General features: G+C 46.7%; 1 protein-coding gene across 3 annotated transcripts in view; it reads right to left on the bottom strand.

Annotated features, from left to right (window-relative positions):
- The window catches only part of THSD4 (thrombospondin type 1 domain containing 4), a 1,135,048-nt gene that overhangs the window by 164,314 nt on the left and 950,750 nt on the right, over nucleotides 1-19,984 (bottom strand). The window lies entirely within an intron of this gene.

The following is a 19,984-nucleotide window of genomic DNA, read 5'->3' as shown; positions in this document are numbered from 1 at the left end:
CTGACGAAGGAAGTTCTATTCCGAAACGCGCGTCGGGGCGCGTTTACAGGCATTCCCAGGCATCATCCACTGGCTCATTAGTAGAGTTGAGCGATACCGTCCGATACTTCAAAGTATCGGATCGGAATGGATCGGCCGATCTTAAAAAAAAGTATCGGTATCGCCGATTCCGATACCGGAAGTCCCATTCAAGTCTATGGGACTTCCGGTATCGGAATAAGAAAAACCCTATTTTTGCCTTGTACAGCCTCTCTGGGGTCTGTACGGGCCTTTCGGGGGGCTGTGCCGGCCTGCCAGGGGGTCTGTGAAGGCTCCGGTGGTCTGTGCCGGCCTGCCGGGGGGCTGTGACGGCCTGCCGGTGGTCTGTGCAGGCTCCGGTGGGCTGTGCCGGCCTGCCGGGGGCTGTGCCGGCCTGCCAGTGGTCTGTGCAGGCTCCGGGGGGCTGTGCCGGCCTGCCGGGGGGCTGTGCCGGCCTGCTGGTGGTCTGTGCAGGCTCCGGGGGGCTGTGCCGGCCTGCCGGGGGGCTGTGCAGGCTTCGGGGGTCTGTGCAGGCATCGTCCGATGGGACTACAAGTCCCATCGGGCGATGCCTGCTACCATGACAGTGATTGACACATTAGCCAATGATGGGACAGTAGTAGTCCCATCATCCGGCTAATGTGTTGAATGTAAAAAAGAAAAAAAAAATTACGTGCTACATACATGCTACATACATACAACATGCATACTACATATATACTACATGTAACATACATACTACATATATACTACATGCAACATGCATACTACATGCATGCTACATACATGCTACATACTACATGCATGCAACATACATACTACATGCATGCAACATACATACTACATATACACTACATGCATGCAACATACATACTACATATATACTACATGCATGCAACATACATACTACATATATACTACATGCATGCAACATACATACTACATATATACTACATGCATGCAACATACATACAACATATATACTACATGCATACTACATACATACAACATATATACTACATGCATACTACATACATGCTACATACATACTACATGCATGCTACATACATACTACATGCATGCTACATACATACTACATGCATGCTACATACATACTACATGCTACATACATACTACATATATACTACATGCATGCTACATACATACTACATGCTACATACATACTACATACATACTACATGCATGCTACATACATACTACATGCATGCTACATACATACTACATGCTACATACATACTACATGCTACATACATACTACATGCATGCTACATACAATACATTCATACAATACATACATAGACATACAGTACATATAACATAGAGTAACATACTTACCAATACTTGTCACATTGTTCCCCGAAGCCATTGTCTTTTACGGAATAAATATTAACATAACAAACCACAAAAATACTCACCCACGATCCGAAGCAGTCCACGAGTGTGTCTCACGACGATCTTGGGTAGAGAACTGCAGCATCAGCTGATGCTGCCGCTCTCTACGGGCTGCAGGAATCCAATGACGGAAGGTAGGTACCCTTCCGCACTGTATTCCTCCACCACTTAAAAAAAAAAAAGTCCCTAGTCTCACTTTATGCCATTGCTGTGTGGGAATTTCCCACGCAGCAATGGCATAAAGTGAGACTAGGGACTTTTTTTTTAAGTGGCGGAGGAATACAGTGCGGAAGGATACCTACCTTCCGTCATTGGATTCCTGCAGCCCATAGAGAGCGGCAGCATCAGCTGATGCTGCAGTTCTCTACCCAAGATCGTCCTGGGACACACTCGTGGACTGCTTCGGATCATGGGTGAGTATTTTTGTGGTTTGTTATGTTAATATTTATTCCGTAAAAGACAATGGCTTCGGGGTACAATGTGACAAGTATTGGTAAGTATGTTACTCTATGTTATATGTACTGTATGTCTATGTATGTATTGTATGTAGCATGCATGTAGTATGTATGTAGTATATATGTGGTATGTATGTAGCATGTAGTATGTATGTAGCATGCATGTTGTATGTATGTAGTATATATGTGGTATGTATGTAGCATGTAGTATGTATGTAGTATGTATGTAGCATGCTGTATGTATGTAGCATGCATGTAGTATATATGTAGTATGTATGTAGCATGTAGTATGTATGTAGCATGCATGTAGTATATATGTGGTATGTATGTAGCATGTAGCATGTATGTAGCATGCATGTAGTATATATGTAGTATATATGTAGCATGTAGTAAGTATGTAGCATGCATGTAGTGTATATGTAGTATGTATGTAGCATGTAGTATGTATGTAGCATGCATGTAGTATATATGTGGTATGTATGTAGCATGTATGTAGCATGCATGTAGTATATATGTGGTATGTATGTAGCATGTAGTATGTATGTAGCATGCATGTAGTATGTATGTAGTATGTATGTAGTATGTATGTGGTATGTATGTAGCATGTAGTATGTATGTAGCATGCATGTAGTATATATGTGGTATGTATGTAGCATGTAGTATGTATGTAGCATGCATTTAGTATGTATGTAGTATGTATGTGGTATGTATGTAGCATGTAGCATGCATGTACTATGTATGCAGTATATATGTGGTATGTATGTAGCATGTAGTATGTATGTAGCATGCATGTAGTATGTATGTAGTATATATGTGGTATGTATGTAGCATGTAGTATGTATGTAGTATGTATGTAGTATGTATGTAGCATGCAGTATGTATGTAGCATGCATGTAGTATATATGTAGTATGTATGTAGCATGTAGTATGTATGTAGCATGCATGTAGTATATATGTAGTATGTATGTAGCATGTAGTATGTATGTAGCATGCATGTAGTATACATTAGGTATGTATGTAGCATGTAGTATGTATGTAGCATGCATGTAGTATGTATGTAGTATGTATGTAGTATATATATATATTTTTTTTTTAAACATTTAACACATTAGCCGGATGATAGGACTACTACTGTCCCATCATTGGCTAATGTGTCAATCACTGTCATGGTAGCAGGCATCGCCCAATGGGACTTGTAGTCCCATCGGACGATGCTTGCACAGACCCCCGGACATCAGCACAGCCCCCCGGCAGGCCGGCACAGCCCCCCGGCAGGCCGGTACAGACCACCACAGGGTGCACAGACCACCGGCAGGCCGGCACAGCCCCCCGGCAGGCCGGTACAGACCCCCACAGGGTGCACAGACCACCGGCAGGCCGGCACAGCCCCCCGGCAGGCCGGTACAGACCCCGGGCAGTCCACACAGCCCCCCGGCAGGCCGGCAGAGACCCCCGGAAGGCCCGAAATGACGGCGCATCATGATGCGCACACACCGCGCATCATGATGACGTCATTTCGGCTGTCAATCAACTTTGAACTTCCGATTCCGATGCCGACTTCCGATATTGAAAAAATATCGGAAGTCGGTATCGGAATTCCGATACAGTAAGTATCGGCAGATACCCGATACTTGCGGTATCGGAATGCTCAACACTACTCATTAGGTATTATTTTGTTCATTCCCAGCTCCCATTTTTTCTTTCTTCACATTGTGTGGCACTCCAGTAGTGTCACTCTTCTTATTGTGCACAGCATATTATTCTTTTATTTTTTATTGCACTTCTTATTTTATTATATATTGTCTGCACAGCAGTTGTTGTTATTATTTTTTGTACACTGCGTATATACACTTTTTGTGCATTGTATGCACATTTTTTTCTGGGGGCTGTAACAAGCACTTAGTCACTTTCTTTCCTCATAGCACTGAGCCTGTTCCTTATGGGTATATATCTAACCCTATGTTGAAGTTTATTATAATCCAACATTACGCATTTATATGGGATGCCTTTTTAATTAATTTTTTTTTTTTTTTTTTTATTATTTATTTTAAGTGTACACCCATTTATATCTCAATAAAGGTGTTTTATCTATTCTCATGTGTTGCTGTATATATTATCTTCATTTGGCACTCTGTCAGCATCATCTTCCACCATACTCATCAGTATTGGGTTCTTCTACCGGATGGTCTGCCATCCACATTTCTAGAGGGGTTGTGGATTTTTATATATTTTTTTTATTATTCTTACCAGTATATTACCCTCATTGTTCTAAATATGGGAAGGGTAACCTGAGTTTCATCAGGGTCAGATTCAGGCCGTGTAGCGTGCGAGGGGAATGTAGTGGTCTGGGTCAATGTACCAGCAGATTCATCGAGCAGTGGCTGGGCATCAGTGCACTTGTGTCGCCCCCAGGAGTACGGTCGCCACAGTGGCATTACCTTCCTCCTAGGGAGTGTGATGTCATGCTTGGGAGCAACGAAGGATCTCTCTAGTAGGTTAACTGATGGGGCGGCGTTATTCCCACGAGTCATGACCCTCCAAACAGCGTTCATGAAGGCAAAGTGTTTGTTTTACGTGGGCAGTATGGTTGCAAAGCTGAACCTTAAAGGAATGTCCAGAAGGGCACCACCAGGAGTGGAGCCTACGGTTAAATTCGACTCCACCTGGGAAACCTCAACCATGCCAGCTACAGAAAAGATGCACACATTGCAAGCTTAATTCCGTTAACGAACGAGACTCCGTCATGCCCCGCGGTCCGAGTCTGGCTTACTAGAGGGACACGTGAGGCTCTGGCACATGAGATTGGCCAATAACTGGTGTGTCATGCCCTTACATGTCCGTGGCTGCATGTGCGCTACACTGAAAAGGCCAGCGTTTGTCACTTACAGGTGCAGATAACCCACTGAACAACGTTAGTGATGGGGATCACTGATTACAATTATTACCCGCGAACGATGATTTCCCAGTAAGTGCAGGTCAACCGCAGTTCCGGAATTTGGACTAAACCGTCATTCCTGAAAAAATGAAAAACTTACGTGTGCAAACCACAGGTGCTGTAGCTTGCTTAACAGCTCGCTAGCCGTTCTCATGCCCAGTATGGATTACACGTGATTGCACAAAGGTGAGAAAGGGTACCTTATCCCCGGATAACATGTATGGATAGCGTACACATTCAAAATATATGTCTATACATCAGGAGGCAGGCTCAGACGGTGTTAGGCCCAGTATGGATTGCACGTGATTGCACAAACGTGAGAAATGGTACCGTATCCCCGGATAACATGTATGGATAGCGTACACATTCAAAATATATGTCTATACATCAGGAGGCAGGCTCAGACGGTGTCAGGCACAGTATGGATTTGACGGCCCAGACTACACAGCGGAGGAGCAGGGAGAGGTAAAGATTGCAAATGCTGGGGCCCTGCTCAAGCAAGGGGGGCCCACTCGTGGGCGTCGGTACTGGCACTGGGCCCCTCATAGTACGGCGGTGTGTCTGACGGCGGGTGTGCACCACCACCGTCAGAGATACTTGATTGCACTATGAGAGACCCTGTGCCAGTGCCCGCGCCCAAGAGTCGGCCTGCCCACCTGTCCAGGGCAACGGCACTCGCACGGTGTCGTGCGCTAGGTGGTGACCCCGGCCATGGGGGGGGAGGCAGCACAGTTAGGGAGTTTTAGAAAGTGGCATATGTTGATGTTGGACATTCAGCTGATGCAAAAGGTGAAATAGGTCAAGTCCCAGGAAGAGGTGGAACAAAGCAAGCCATTTTTCTGTCACCCTATGTGTCATCAGGGGAAGGTGGGACAAAATCCTTGGAAACCCATGCATGGTTCATTTTAATGAAGGTTAGATCATCCACATTTTGGGTTGACAGACGGGTCCTTTTTTCTGTCAGGATTGATCCAGCTGCACTGAAGACTCTTTCCGATAGCACACTTGCAGCTGGGCAAGCGAGCTCCTGTAAGGCATATTGTGCCAATTCAGGCCAGGTGTCCAGTTTAGCGGCCCAATAGTCAAAGGGGAATGACCTGTGTGGGAGAACATCGATATGGGAGGAAAAGTAGTTTGTAACCATAATTGACAACTGCTGTCTCCTGTCACTTTCCATCGATGCAGTATTACCAGTTGTGTGAGCGGTACTTGAAAAATCAGTCCACAACATTGTCATGAAACCCCTGTCTCCAACGCCACTTCTGCTGTGTGCACCATGAGTTGCTTGTTTATTAGCCAACATTAGGTCAAGGTTCTCCTGTGGCATGATGTTTTGTAATTTGCCTTTATAGCGTGGATCCAGGATGCTGGCCAACCAGTAGTCGTCATCGTTCATCATTTTGGCAATGCGGGGGTCCCTTTTTAGGATCTGCAAGGCATAATCTGACATGTGGGCCAATATTCCCGGTGTCAATGATGCACTGCGAGTGCTGGTTGGAGGAGCACTTTCTGGCAAATCCACATCCCTCCAGTCACGCACAAACCCTGTACCAGACCTTGCCACGCCAACATTTTCACTTGCCCCACGAGATGCATCCTCCTCCCCTAAGTAATCATCCCCATCATCATCCTCCTCCTCCTCTTCTTCCTCCACCTCATCCAGGAGAGGTCCCTGAGCAGACAATGGCTGAATGTCATCAAGGATTCCCTCCTCGTCAACATTGGCTGCAGACGCCTGCTCCTTAAGGTGCGTCAAAGTTTGCATGAGCAGACGCATAAGTGGGATGCTCATGCTTAGAATGGCATCGTCTGCGCTTACCAGCCGTGTGCATTCCTCAAAACACTGAAGGACTTTACAGAGGTCTTTCAGCTTCGACCACTGCACACCTGTCAACTCCATGTCTGCTCTCAAAGTGCCTGGCCGTGTATCCTCCCACAAATGCATTATGGCCTGCCTCTGCTCGCATAGCCGCTCCACCATGTGCAGGGTGGAGTTCCACCTTGTTGCAATGTCGATAATGAGGCGGTGGTTGGGAAGGTGGAGCAATCGCTGCAGCTTCTGCATACGAACGGAGTGTACAGGCGACCGGCGGATGTGCGCGCACAGTCTTCGCACCTTCTGGAGCAGGGCTGTTAACTGCGGATAATTTTTGAGGAAGCACTGCACCACCAGGTTCAAGGTGTGAGCCAAGCAAGGTATGTGGCTGAGTTTTGAAAGGGCTATGGCTGCCACAAAATTACGGCCGTTATCACTAACTACCTTGCCTGCCTCAAGATGTACACTGCCCAGCCATGACTCAGTTTGTCGCTTCAAGTACTCGGCCAGCACCTCGGCGGTGTGTCTGTCGCCCAAACACATCATCTGCAACACAGCCTGCTGACGCTTTCCACTAGCTGCTCGATAGGGGGACACCTTGTGTGCAACAGTGGCAGCTGCAGATGGAGTGCTCGTACGACTGCGCTCTGTGGACGAGCTTTCGCTTCTGGAGGAGGAGGAGGAGGGTCGAATGCCTACAGCCAACTGTTTCCTATACCGTGGGCTAGGCAGCACTATCCCACCACCGCTGTCCCCTGTGGACCCTGCATCCACCACATTAACCCAGTGCGCAGTGATGGACACGTAACGGCCCTGGCCATGCCGACTGGACCATGCATCAGTTGTGAGGTGCACCTTTCCACTCACTGACTGCTTGAGTGCATGGACAATGCGGTCTTTTACATGATGGTGGAGGGCTGGGATGGCTTTGCGAGAGAAGAAGTGGTGACTGGGTAGGTCATAGCGTGGTACTGCATAGGCCATGAGTTCGCGGAAAGCTGCGCTTTCCACCAACCGATAGGGCATCATCTCAAACGAGATTAGTTTGGCAATGTGGGCGCTCAAACACAGTGTACGCGGATGAGAGACTGAGTACTTTCTTGACCTACTCATAGTGTCTGGGAGGGTGAGCTGGACTTGAGAGCTGCATATGGTGGAAGTAGCGGTGGACAGGGCGGACTGAGAGAGGGTTGATGATGGTGATGGAGTTGGTGTTCTTTCTGATGGCCTAGATTCAGTATTTCGTTGATATAACAGTGGGATTCCCTGACTGCTGTGGCCTTGCAACGACACCTCAACATTTGCTGCTGTGCTAACCGGTGGGCTTACAGTGGGGGAAACAATGTAGCGTTGCTGACTACCTTCTTTGTGATCAGTTGCACATGTGGCACTTGAGGTTTGGTGTTGTGTCCACGCTTGCAAGTGCATGGTGGTTAAATGTCTAAGCATGCAACTGGTATTCAAATTTTTCAGATTTTTCCCTCGGCTAAAGGTCTTTGCGCACTTCTTACAGATAACCTTGGCCTGATCATGAGGATTTTGTTCAAAAAAGTGCCACACTGCACTCTTCCTACTTTGGCAGACATTTTGCGGCCTAGCACGCTATGATCTTTTGACCCTCTGGACAAGCTGTCCAGCAACTCTTTTGATTTTTGGAACCTGTCTTTGGAGTGCTCCGGGCCTGCCAGATAACAGCTGTTGTGATGTCGATGTCTGCTGTGGATGCTCCTCATCTGAGCTATTGGAAGCAGCACCCTCTTCCCCCAATGGATGCCAATCTGGGTCAACAACTGGGTCATCCATCACCTCCTCTTCAATGTCATGTGCACCTTCCTCTGTGTCACCGTGTATGGTGGTATAGTGTGCGGGAAGGGGCACCTGAGTCTCATCAGGGTCAGAATCTGGCTCTGTACACTGCGAGGACAGTGTAGTGCTCTGAGTGAATGTACCAGCAGAATCATCTATCAGCGGCTGTGCATCAGTGCACTCCATGTCAGATTCATCTTGGCCTGGGTAATTCACCATTTCACTTGATAATCCAGGCATAGCATGTGAAAACAGCTCCATGGAGTAATCAGTAGTATGGCCTGCATCATCCTTCAATCTTGGTTGGGGTGAAGGACACAAGGAAAGGTGTGGTTCATGAACATGAGCCTCCAATGATGACTCAGTGCTTTTACTTTTTACAACTTCAGAAGAGGAGGCGATAGAGCTGGAGGCTGAGTCAGCAATGTAAGACAAAACTTTTTCCTGATGCTCTGGCTTTAAAAGCGGTTTGCCAACTCCTAGAAAACTAAGCCTTCGAAGCCTTATGGAGCCAGACGATGACGCAGGCTCAACACCTCCTGCATTCGTTCCTATTTTGCTCTTGCCACTACCATCAGATCCACCACCAACACCATCATTACCAGCTGCCAACCCCCGCCTAATTCCACGGCCTCTTCCACCAGCCTTCCTCATTTTTTGTAGAAATGTAGACAAAATCCAACAAACTATATAGTAATGTAAAACAAGGTACAAGGTGTCTATAATACAGGGGAGATTTTGAATTTCTGCACACACTTGTGGACACTGGACACTTATGGATTGTGTGAGGCCCACTGAATATCAGAGCGCTATGTCACAGGGTCGATGCCACAGGTGTGAAAAAAGTGACTACAGGATAAGGGAGATTTTGAATTTCTGCACACACTAGTGGACACTGGACACTTCTGGATTGTGTGAGGCCCACTGAATATCAGAGCACTATGTCACAGGCAGAAATTGGCTAGTGTATCACAAACTACAAGGTGTATGTAGAATTGGGCAGAATAGGAATCTCCCTAGAGTGTAGGTCTGTAAGAACGGAACAAGTCCTCCACTTATCCTTCCACAGTGACACACAGATAGCTTCACTGTGGCCGTGATAACAGCCGTTACACGGTACTGAGAGGAGCGTGCACGTACACGGCTGTCCGGTGTACGTAAAATTGTCAAGCTCCGTGTTTTTTAAGTATACGGACTGACACACGCTGTCTCTCTATAGTTTTGAATGTGATCAAACAGCAAATATATTTAACTGTTTGAAAGCTAGACAAAACTAGTAGGTGCTGGTCTGTAAGAACAGAACATGTCCTCGACTTATTCTCACAGAGTGACACACAGATAGCTTCACTGTGGCTGTGATAACAGCCGTTACACGGTACTGTGTGAGGAGCGTACACTGCTGTATGGTGTGAAAAAATGCACGCTCAGTACCTCAGCAGGACAAAAAAAAAATTGGGATTGCTTTTAAAAAAGCAGTTTGCAGAGCAGTGGGTAAACAGCAATGCAGCTGTCAGGAAGCCTTAGAAGGCAGGCTAACAACCAACACCGCTGATCCACCACAATATAGCCTCCCCTTGCACTGCACACACAGTGACTGGTGTGTTGTACAGGCAAAATCGCTAGCAGCAGAAGCAGTTTTTTTTTCTTCTTCCCTGCCTAACGCTCTCCCTACAGAATCAGCAGCAGCAACTTCTCCCTATGCTAAGATCGGCAGAAGTAAGATGGCGGTCGGCGTGCACGCCCTTTTATAACCCCTGTGATGCCCACGAAAGCAAGCCAATCACTTGCATGCCCTTCTGAAAGATGGTGGTGACCCCTGCCTATGTCATCACGTTGCCCACAGTGTCCGTGGATCCTGATTGGCTGAAAAAGAGCGCAAAACAAACTTTTGAAACGCGACTTTGGCGGGTAAGTCGCCGACCTCGTGGCCGACCTCATCCTAGGGTTGGGTTTCGTTTCATGAAACCCGACTTTGCCAAAAGTCGGCGACTTTTGAAATTTTTCGACCCGTTTTGCTCAACTCTACTTTTGGCCACAACTGTACATAATAAACAATGGGGGTCACTCTGCTTCTGTGTTCATAGCTGATATTACTTTTGCATGAATTCCATTCGTCGGTTCCATTATAACAAAATGTGCAGGCGGACATTTGAATGTAGGCTTAACTTAGCGATACAAGCAATGAAAAATGTCAAGTTGTTCAGTTACAGTTTTTTGCCTCAAGGTATCTTGCTGTGACATGGTATGTGTGAGATTGTGGCAAATGCTATATCTGTAATTTAATGATGTATAATTGATGATAAAATTAAATAATACTATGTGTATCAGTTGCTATCTACACTCTTGACTGCTCTTAGCCACCATCATTATTTTAGATTGCCCATTTGTAGTAAGTCTGAATGTAATTTATTGTGTCTGTATACCTATCCGCCTTTCCCCTTAGAAATTAATCAGCTTTTCTCTTTTTTAGCTCTTGTCCATTTTTTTCGTCTTTCTTTCACAGCTTGTCTAATGTTCCTCCACATTTCGTCTCTCATTAGAGTTCCTTTAGTGTTCTGTCTTATTCTGTCTTCCCCTATCATGCCTGCTGCATTCATCGCCTTGCCACTATTTCTGATCATTTTATATGAGTGAATGCCTTTTCAATCTGAGAGAAAAGCAAGAACAATAAGATGTTCCTCAAATACATCACATTTCTATTGCTTTCCCTTTGTTCTATCTCAGTCGGTATATACTAAAGTCTGATAAGGCATTTTAATCAAGTATATTCCAGATGTATATGCTTTCATCACTGATAATAGAAATGAAATGTCAAATATAGTTTAGTTTTCAGCAATAAAGGAGAAAAATTCTCTAAAAATCTATAAAATCAATAATGTACATAAAGAGACTATATGAAGTTTAAATGAAAAATTATATTCTTTGTAAGGCATCTTGAGAAGTAAAACACACTGTAAAATATAATGATATAGATAGATATATATAATACATACACACAGTATACACATACATTTCTCTCTGTGTATGCATAGCGTGTGTGTGCATACATAGGACACAGTGTAGCAGAAGGAAGACACATCATGCTTATTTACCTTCTAAATCGGAAGATGCCCAGAAGTGCCAACAGCTCAGTACTCGAAGCAACCACTGATACCTAACTTCACCCATCTACTGCTCTGAGAAGTCTGGCCAGAAGTTTTTTTCATGGAAGAATTGCAGCCAAAAAGTCATAAATTCGACATGGAAATAAGGCCAAGTGAAACAACTATGCATGAAAAACATAGGAACTAGGGTGGAGACCAACGGCAGCAGGTGCTCTGGACTGATGATTCAAACTGTGAGATATTTAGTAGTAACTTAACCCCTTAGTGACAGAGCCAATTTGGTACTTAATGACCAGGCCAATTTTTATATTTCGGACCAATGTCAGTTTATGACATTATAGCTCTGGAACGCTTCAACGCATCCCACTGATTCTGAGATTTTTTTTTGTGACACATTGTACTTCACGTTAGTGGTAAAAAAAAATTTTGCTATAACTTGCATTTATTTAATAAAAAAATGGAAATTTGGCAAAAATTTTGAAAATTTTGCAATTTGCGTAGCTATCGGGGAGGCAGAGGGGCTGGTGGCCCCGGGCCCCGCGCTCTGAAGGGGCCCACCCGAGCTACACTTAACTGTTCCATTCTGCAGCAGAGCAGGGAGAATCGATCTCCCTGCTCTGCTGCCCGGCTGCTGCTATGTTCATCTCTTCAGTGCGCACAGGACCTGTGATGAGGTCACAGGAGGGGAGGAGTCAGGGGTCGCATGATCAGGGGCCTCAGTGACTGCAGCACTCTGCTGTCTGTGCTGGTTGTCATGGTGCTGAATGAGGGGAAGTTTATGTGAGGGGTCAGGACTCAGGAGGGGTTTACAGGGTGGATGTAGCATGGCTGTGTGTGTAAAAGGTGTACAGAACAGAGATGTGTACAGAGCAGAGAGTTGTGTGTACAAGGTGTATAGAGCCTCGTGTGTACAAGGTGTACGGAGCGGAGCCACGTGTGTACTCGGTTTATGGAGCGGAGCCTCATGCGTACGAGGTGTACAGAGCAGAGCCACGTGTGTACTTGATGTATGGAGCAGAGCCGTGTGTGTACAAGGTGTACGGAGCGGAGCCGCGTGTGTATGAGGTGTATGGAGCGGAGCCGCGTGTGTACGAGGTGTACGGAGCAGAGCCACATGTGTACAGAGCGGAGCTGTGTGTGTACGAGGTTTACAGAGTGGAGCTGTGGATGTGCGAGATGTACAGAGCGGAGCCATGTGTGGACAAGGTGTACGGAGCGGAGATGTGTACGGAGCAGAGCCGCATGTGTACGAGGTGTACGGAGCGGAGCCAGTGGGGGATCACCTTGGACTTGGGGATGTCGGCCATGTGAGCGGATCATGATATGTCCTGCACCACGATGCTCAGGTGAGCACTACATTGGGAGCCAGGCTGCTATAGTATCTTTCTTTCTTTCTCCAATGTAGCCCACTTCATATGGTATAATACAGCCCTCCAAAGAATATAATGTAGCCCCTTCAGAATATAATGCAGCCCCCCTCATAGGGTTTCATGCTGCCCCCCTCATGGAGTATCATACTAACCCCTCATATGGGGTATCTTGCTGCCCCCCTCATACAGGGTATATCATGTTGCCCCCTCATATGGGTATCACGCTGCTGCCCCCCCATACGGTGTATCAATATCATGCAATCAGGACTCACTATATAAATAATAATAAAAAAAAACTATACTCACCTCTCCTCCTCACTCCCACGCTGATTTCGGTGATGGCTCTGCTCCGATGTCAGGAGCTGCGCTGCAGTCAGACCTGCACACAGCGGAGATGCGATGAAGTGACGTCATAGCGCACCCGCTGTGTGTCAGAGGAAGAGGGTAATGATGGGAGAGGGAGCGTCATATGACTCTCTCTCTTCCATTATTGCAGCGCGCACTGGGGGGCCGCGCTGATACTAAGTCCCCCTGTCTTTCGGCCCCATGGGCTGGGGGCCCCTGGGGGTGCGAGGGCCCTGGTCTGCGGGCCCTTACAATGGGCAGTGTTAGCCACAGCCTGCGGCAAACACTGCCCGCTTAATATTCACTCCTCTCCACGTCCATGAATATTCATTTCTCTTTAGCAGCGGGAACAGGCTTTGGCTTCCTGTCACCCGATGCTGTTCTGCTGGCACGGGTGGCCCCCATAGCAGCTGCTGGTGTGTCGCTATTAGCGACACGCCACAGGCTGGAGCAGTAGGGACCCTAGGCAGCTGGCCCTATATGCCAGCAGGTGTCAGTGCCTGGGCCCACTGGAAAATCCTCCGGTGGCCCAGTCTGACCCTGAATGTGGGCACTGTTTTCTAGGGCACTTGCACCCGGCATTACTATATTCTAGAGAGTTGCTTTAGAATTTATAGGTCACACAGAACCACACAATAGGTGCAGTAATAGGGACACATACAGCAGCAGCGGCTCAGCATTGGGGTATCAGGTGCAGTAGTAGGGACACATACCGCAGAGGCTCAGTATTGGGGTATCGGGTGCAGTAACAGGGACACATGCGGCAGCAGAGGCTCAGCATTGGGGTATCAGGTGCAGTAATAGGGACACATATGGCAGCAGCGGCTCAGTATTGGGGTGTCAGGTGCAGTAATAGGGATACATACGGCAGCAGCAGCTCAGCATTGGGGTATCAGGTGCAGTAATGGGGACACATACGACAGCAGAGGCTCAGCATTGGGGTATCAGGTGTAGTAATAAGGACACATACGGTAGCAGCGGCTCAGCATTGGGGTATCAGGTGCAGTAATAGGGGCACATTTGGCAGCAGCGGCTCAGTATTGGGGTATCAGGTGCAGTAATAGGGACACATACGGCAGCAGCGGCTCAGTATTGGGGTATCAGCAGGATGAGCAGTTTGTACAGGTTGAGAATAGTCCAATTGGTGACGGTGCTGAGAATGTGAGAAGTGAAACGTGTCTTTGTTGTATTCTCTGTAGCCGAGGGAGGAGTCATCATGTCGGTCTGGGCCAGATGGAAAAGACGTGAAAAGTGAAAGATTCCATCAGAAAGAATGTCAGCGGTAAGTCGTTATCTGTAACTCTGCTGTAATCTATTATATGTTCTGTAGGACTGGTATTATTTACCACTGACCATATGGTGGTAATATCAATACTGGTCTTTTTTTATATAGATTATTTTTGGCAACAGCGCGGTCATCTGCTAAGGTTCTCTGGTTAAGGGCCCACTCAGAAGTTTCGCCCCCCCCGAACCAAAACCCTAGCTAAATAGATTAAATATCCAAAAAGTCTCTCTGGTCAAAAGGCATCGCCTCATGTCTCCACCGCTATCAGGTTGATTAACCCTTTAAAAACCAAAAATTTGTAAAGAGGAAATTTGTCTTTGGTGCAAGGGGATAAAATGTTTGGCGGCAGATGAGACATGATGACCCCCACAATTAATATTGGTAATGTCATACAAATGTTCCAGAATGCGGATTTTCTATTTATCAGATGTACAGCCAATGTACATTTTTTCACAGTACATTTTATGGAATGTATTACATATTCGCTACTACAGTTAATAAATTGTTTTATGTTATAATTCTGACTATTATTATAATTAGAAAAATTTGTTCTCTGAAGTGGATGTTTACATATCTTGTAGCGTTGAGCTCCAAACCCCAAAAAATCCTTTGAAATTGAGCCATGCCGAGTCAGGAGAGGGGCGACTAAAAAAACTAGGTGAAAGGCTATTGCCCAATGTGTTTTTAGCTATTTTTCCACAGCCAGATCGTAAAATAGAGGCAAGAAAATTATCCTCAAGCAATAAAGGTAAGTATTTTTGTATAATCTGCTTCATACTGGAAAATTGAGTACTATACTGTGTAGATAGTACAGGTTTATTAAATGTATTTTTGCTCGTGTGCGATCTACTATAATTGATTAGTTCTGAATGATCTTTATTTTTGACTATGTTATGTGCTCTATTCAACTTCCATAAAGGATATTCACATTTTTTAAGTCTCTCATTCAATTGATCAGTTTTATGGATTAGTCAAAAGGTTCAGTGCAGTTTATTTTAGTTGGGATGTAGTTACCCTAAAGATCTGATTTAATGACATGTTTAGGATGACTGCTCTTAACATGCATAATGGAATTTCCAGCAAGCGGTTTACAAAACATAGAGGAGGAAATATAATTTCCAGAAATACCAGTAAATTTTAAATCTAAAAAAGAAATTTTTGATGAATCATGATTAATCGTGAACTGAAAACTATAACTACTGGAATTAATTTAGTCACCAAAGAGCGGTATGGCAGATACATAGCCGCTCCACATGTCATGCTTTTGATTTGTTCACCTGTGCATTTAGGGCTGGCATTTGTTCTTTTAGAACAAGCTTTGACGAAGAACATTTGTGTATGTTGGTAATGCATCGTTTTTGCACATATCTGCCTTGGATACAAGTTTTTAATTTTGTATGAAATAAACTATTGAGAATTTTTTACGAGGAGCTGGAATCTCTTGCTTCATGTTTCAGTACCAGAAAACCCCTTTCATTATTGTACAAAAGCATACAGGAGGCATTTGAATAACTTCAAATTTATTCTGCAGCAGGATAACAACCCCAAACGTGCAGCCAATGTAATTAAGAACTACAGTATCTTCAATATAAAGAAGAACAAAGAGCCCTGGAAGTGATGATATGGCCCTTACAGAATCATGATCATAACATCGAGTCTGTGTGATTACATGAAGAGATGAAAGGATTTGTGCAAGTCTTCATCCACATGAGATCTGTTGTTACTTCTCCAAGATGTTTGGAACAACCTGACCGCTGAGCTTCTTCAAAAGCTGTGTGCAAGTGTATCCCTAACAAACCGTGCTTTGATGCTGTTTTAAAGGCAAAGGATGGTCATACTAAATATTGGTTTGGTTAAGATTTCGCTTTTGTTCATTTACTTTTGTATCATTAGTTGTTTAAAATAAAGCATTAATACTTTTATTTTTTAACGTATTCTTACATTCTGTCCACATCTGCCTACAATTTTGCACAGTACAGTGAGTATATATATGAGATATTAGAATAAGGAAAGCAGCTCCTCCTGCCTAAATATCAGCGGCTGAGGGATGTTATACAACAGTCTGCTTTAGGCCAGGGTTAGACTTGCAAAAAACTCGGACGAGTCTCGCATGTCAATACCCGGCACTGTCCCTGGCACTCAGATCAGGGCATTCAGCTACATAGAAATACATGCAGTTGATGCTCCGGTCCCAAGTGTTGGCAGCTTTGCTGGGTATTGACATGTGAGACTCATCTGAGTTTCTCGCAAGTCTGACTCCAGCCTTAAGGCCCTTTTACATTTAGCGATGCACCAGCGATCCGACTAGCGATATGACCCGGTCAGGATCGCTGGTGCATCGCTAAATGATCGCTAGTGAGCTTCCACACAGGAAGATCTCACAGCGATGCAGCAGCGACACAGCGGACGATACTCACCTTTCACACACAACGATCCAGACGTCCTCCCGCCCGCGTCCAGCGTCGCTCGTCTCACACAGCAGGAAGCAGACGACGAGAAATGGAGCCGCCCGATCTCGCGCGATGGACAGCGGGGGAGTCGGTCGGAGGTAAGTATCACACATAGCGATATCGCTAGCAATATCGCTATAACGTCACAAAATCAGTGGCGTTTTAGCAATATTGCTAGCGATATCGTGTAAAACCCCCTTAAATCTTGACTGCTATCCTAAAATCTCTGTAAGTTCCTGGCAGAAGATCTCCCGTGTGTCATACCCGCCATGTCCATTATGCCTGTCATGCCCGCCATGTCTGTTGTGCCGCATAACCCCTGGAGCAGTGTGCACGTGCACTGAATTCTCATGCCCGTTATGTCTCATGCTGCAAGATCCCTGGAAGCAGTGTGCACATGCACCTCGTGACTGTTGTGCTGCAAGATGCCTGGAGCAGTGTGCATGCGTGCCTTACCTCATGGCTGCACGCCGTTGCTAGGTAACCATCCGTCTCTGCTCTGATTCTGCAATCCTCTCTGTATTCCTGGAGCCCCTGATCATGTGACCTTTCCTATGTTTCAGCACTGTCTGACCCAGCTAACCTCTGTGCTTGTGGAGCCCCTGATCATGTGACCTTCTCTATGGTCCAGCCCAGTCTGATCTAGCAATGCTCTCTATGATCCTGGAGGAACTGAACCAGAAGTTCTCCCCTGGTCCTGACCCGGAAGTGCAGGTGCTAATGCGCTATATCAGACCGCCCCTTCCTATGGTCGGGGCCTGAGTATCATAGAATCATAGAATCATAGAGTTGGAAGGGACCTCCTGGGCCATCTGGTCCAACCCCCTGCTCAAAGCAGGATTCGCTAAATCATCCCAGCCAGATGTCTGTCCAGCCTCTGTTTGAAGACTTCCATTGAAGGAGAACTCACCACTTCTCGTGGCAGCCTGTTCCACTCATTGATCACTCTAACTGTCAAAAGTTTTTTCTAATATCTAATCTGTGTCTCCTCCCATTCAGTTTCATCCCATCGCTTCTAGTCTTTCCTTGTGCAAATGTGTTGCTTTCCTGCATGGCTGCTTGGTCTGCTCGGTCGCTCCCTGTATTCTGTGCCCCTGCACTCTGCCCTGTAGTGCATCTCTGCACACGCTCTGTGCTTGTACTCTGCCTCTTGTCCCGTGCCTTGTCTTGTGTTTATCCTTTGTGCCATGTTTTGTCTTTGTTATGCTTTGCCTTGTAGTCCTTCCTGTGTTCTCTGCCTTGCCTGCTTTGCCATGTTTTGCCTTTACTTATGGTGCTCTGTTGTGCCTCGTGGCATGCGCACCATTCCTCCTCTCTTACCTTTTGTGCTCTCTGGCACATTCAGTGGCTAGTCCCCCTTGTCCTGGCTCTGGGCTTCGACCTACGCTCCGCTGCTAGCTCTGTTCTCGCTCTCACCTGACTCTGTGTTTCTGCCTATGTTCTGCTCCTTGCCTGTACCTTGTCTTACCTTGTTTCTCACCTTGCCTTGCCTTGTTTCTTGCGTTGCCTTACCTTGCTTCTTCATGTGCTGTTTGCATGCGCCTGGCCTTCCTAGCCTCCTGCTTGTGCCTCAGCCGTGCCCGCCCTAGCCGTGCCCACCTGCTTGTGCCTCAGCCGTGCTCGTCAGCCAGTGACAGCGGTGTCGCCTATTATGCCCCAGCCGGGTTCGCTGGAGTCTTGCCAGCCTGTCTGTGCTGCAGCCCGACCAGCTAGCCAGTGCCCCAGCCATGCTCTCTGTGCTTCCTTGCACCCACGCTGTCTCTGCACTGTGTTTGCATGTTCCTCTATTAGCACACACAGGCCCTCGCCTGCTCCGTGGCATACCTCCCGTTGCTTCTGTAAAAGTACGCGCAGGTCTTGCCATGTACCCTGTCGTGCCCTCTAGCATGCACAGGTCCTAGCCTATACCCTGGCATGTCCCTCTGCACGTGCAGGGCTCTGCTTTTAACCCTGACCCTGGTGTGCCCCTCTGCACGTGCAGGACTCTGCCTTGAACCCTGACCCTGGCGTGCCCCTCTGCACGCACAGGACTCTGCCTTGAACCTTGACCCTGGTGTGCCCCTCTGCACGCGCAGGACTCTGCCTTGAACCCTGTCCCTGGTGTGTCCCTCGGCACACGCAGGACCTTGCCTTGGAATTTGAACCCTGGCGTGTCCCCTACACACGCACCGTACTTTGCATGTTAAACCTGGCGTGTCCCCTACACACGCACTTTGCACCTTGCCCTGGACCCTGGGATGCACCTAGCACGCATCCTGCCTGGAATCTTGCCCTGGACCTCGGCGTGTTCCCTAACACACACCATGTCTGGAGATCTGTCATGCCTCCTTGCCTGTACCCTGGTTTGCCTGCTGGATTCCCGGAACCTGCCATCACTGCCAGAGATCGTAAGCATGAAGACTGCGGCCTGATGTCCGGAGCTGGTGTCCGCAGCCTGATGCCCTGATCCTTGCCAGCTGTCCGGAGTCCGATGCCATCATGTCCTTGCCGGTAACCGGGCTTACCTTCTGGCACGTACCATGCCATGGACCTTGGCATGCCACGCACGCACCTTGCTGTGTTTGCCTGTTATCACGTTTTGCACTTAATGTTATCCTGAATTTTCTTTAATGAAGATACCTTGAATTCACGTATTGTTTTGTCTCCTGCACGTCCTTTGTCGTCAGACACTCGTACCTAGTGTCTACTTGAGCCGGCCGTCTGGTTCCAGCAGTCGTGGTGACTCACCCCCTTGGTATTTCCCCTGACATTCCCTGTATAGGGGGTGGTTCCTCACAAGGTCAGCTTGCCCTAGGTGGGTGGGTGCCATGAAACAGAGGGTCCACTCTAAAGAAATCGGCTCAGCGTAAGCTGACCTCATCACACCGGGATTTTGGTAGAGTAGGTAAGTCTCCCTTAAAAGCAGCCAGTCTTTTTATAAATATATTAGCATTATGCTACCCTTGGAGGCATGTAAAATGTGACTACGTTGAGAAGGGATTTAAAGT

This window comes from Dendrobates tinctorius, unplaced genomic scaffold (assembly GCF_039654945.1).
Source record: "Dendrobates tinctorius isolate UK_male_01 unplaced genomic scaffold, ASM3965494v1 ptg000097l, whole genome shotgun sequence".
Lineage (NCBI taxonomy): Eukaryota > Metazoa > Chordata > Amphibia > Anura > Dendrobatidae > Dendrobates > Dendrobates tinctorius.
The sequence above is the reverse complement of the archived record's forward strand: the minus strand, read 5'-3'. Positions and strand labels throughout refer to the sequence as shown.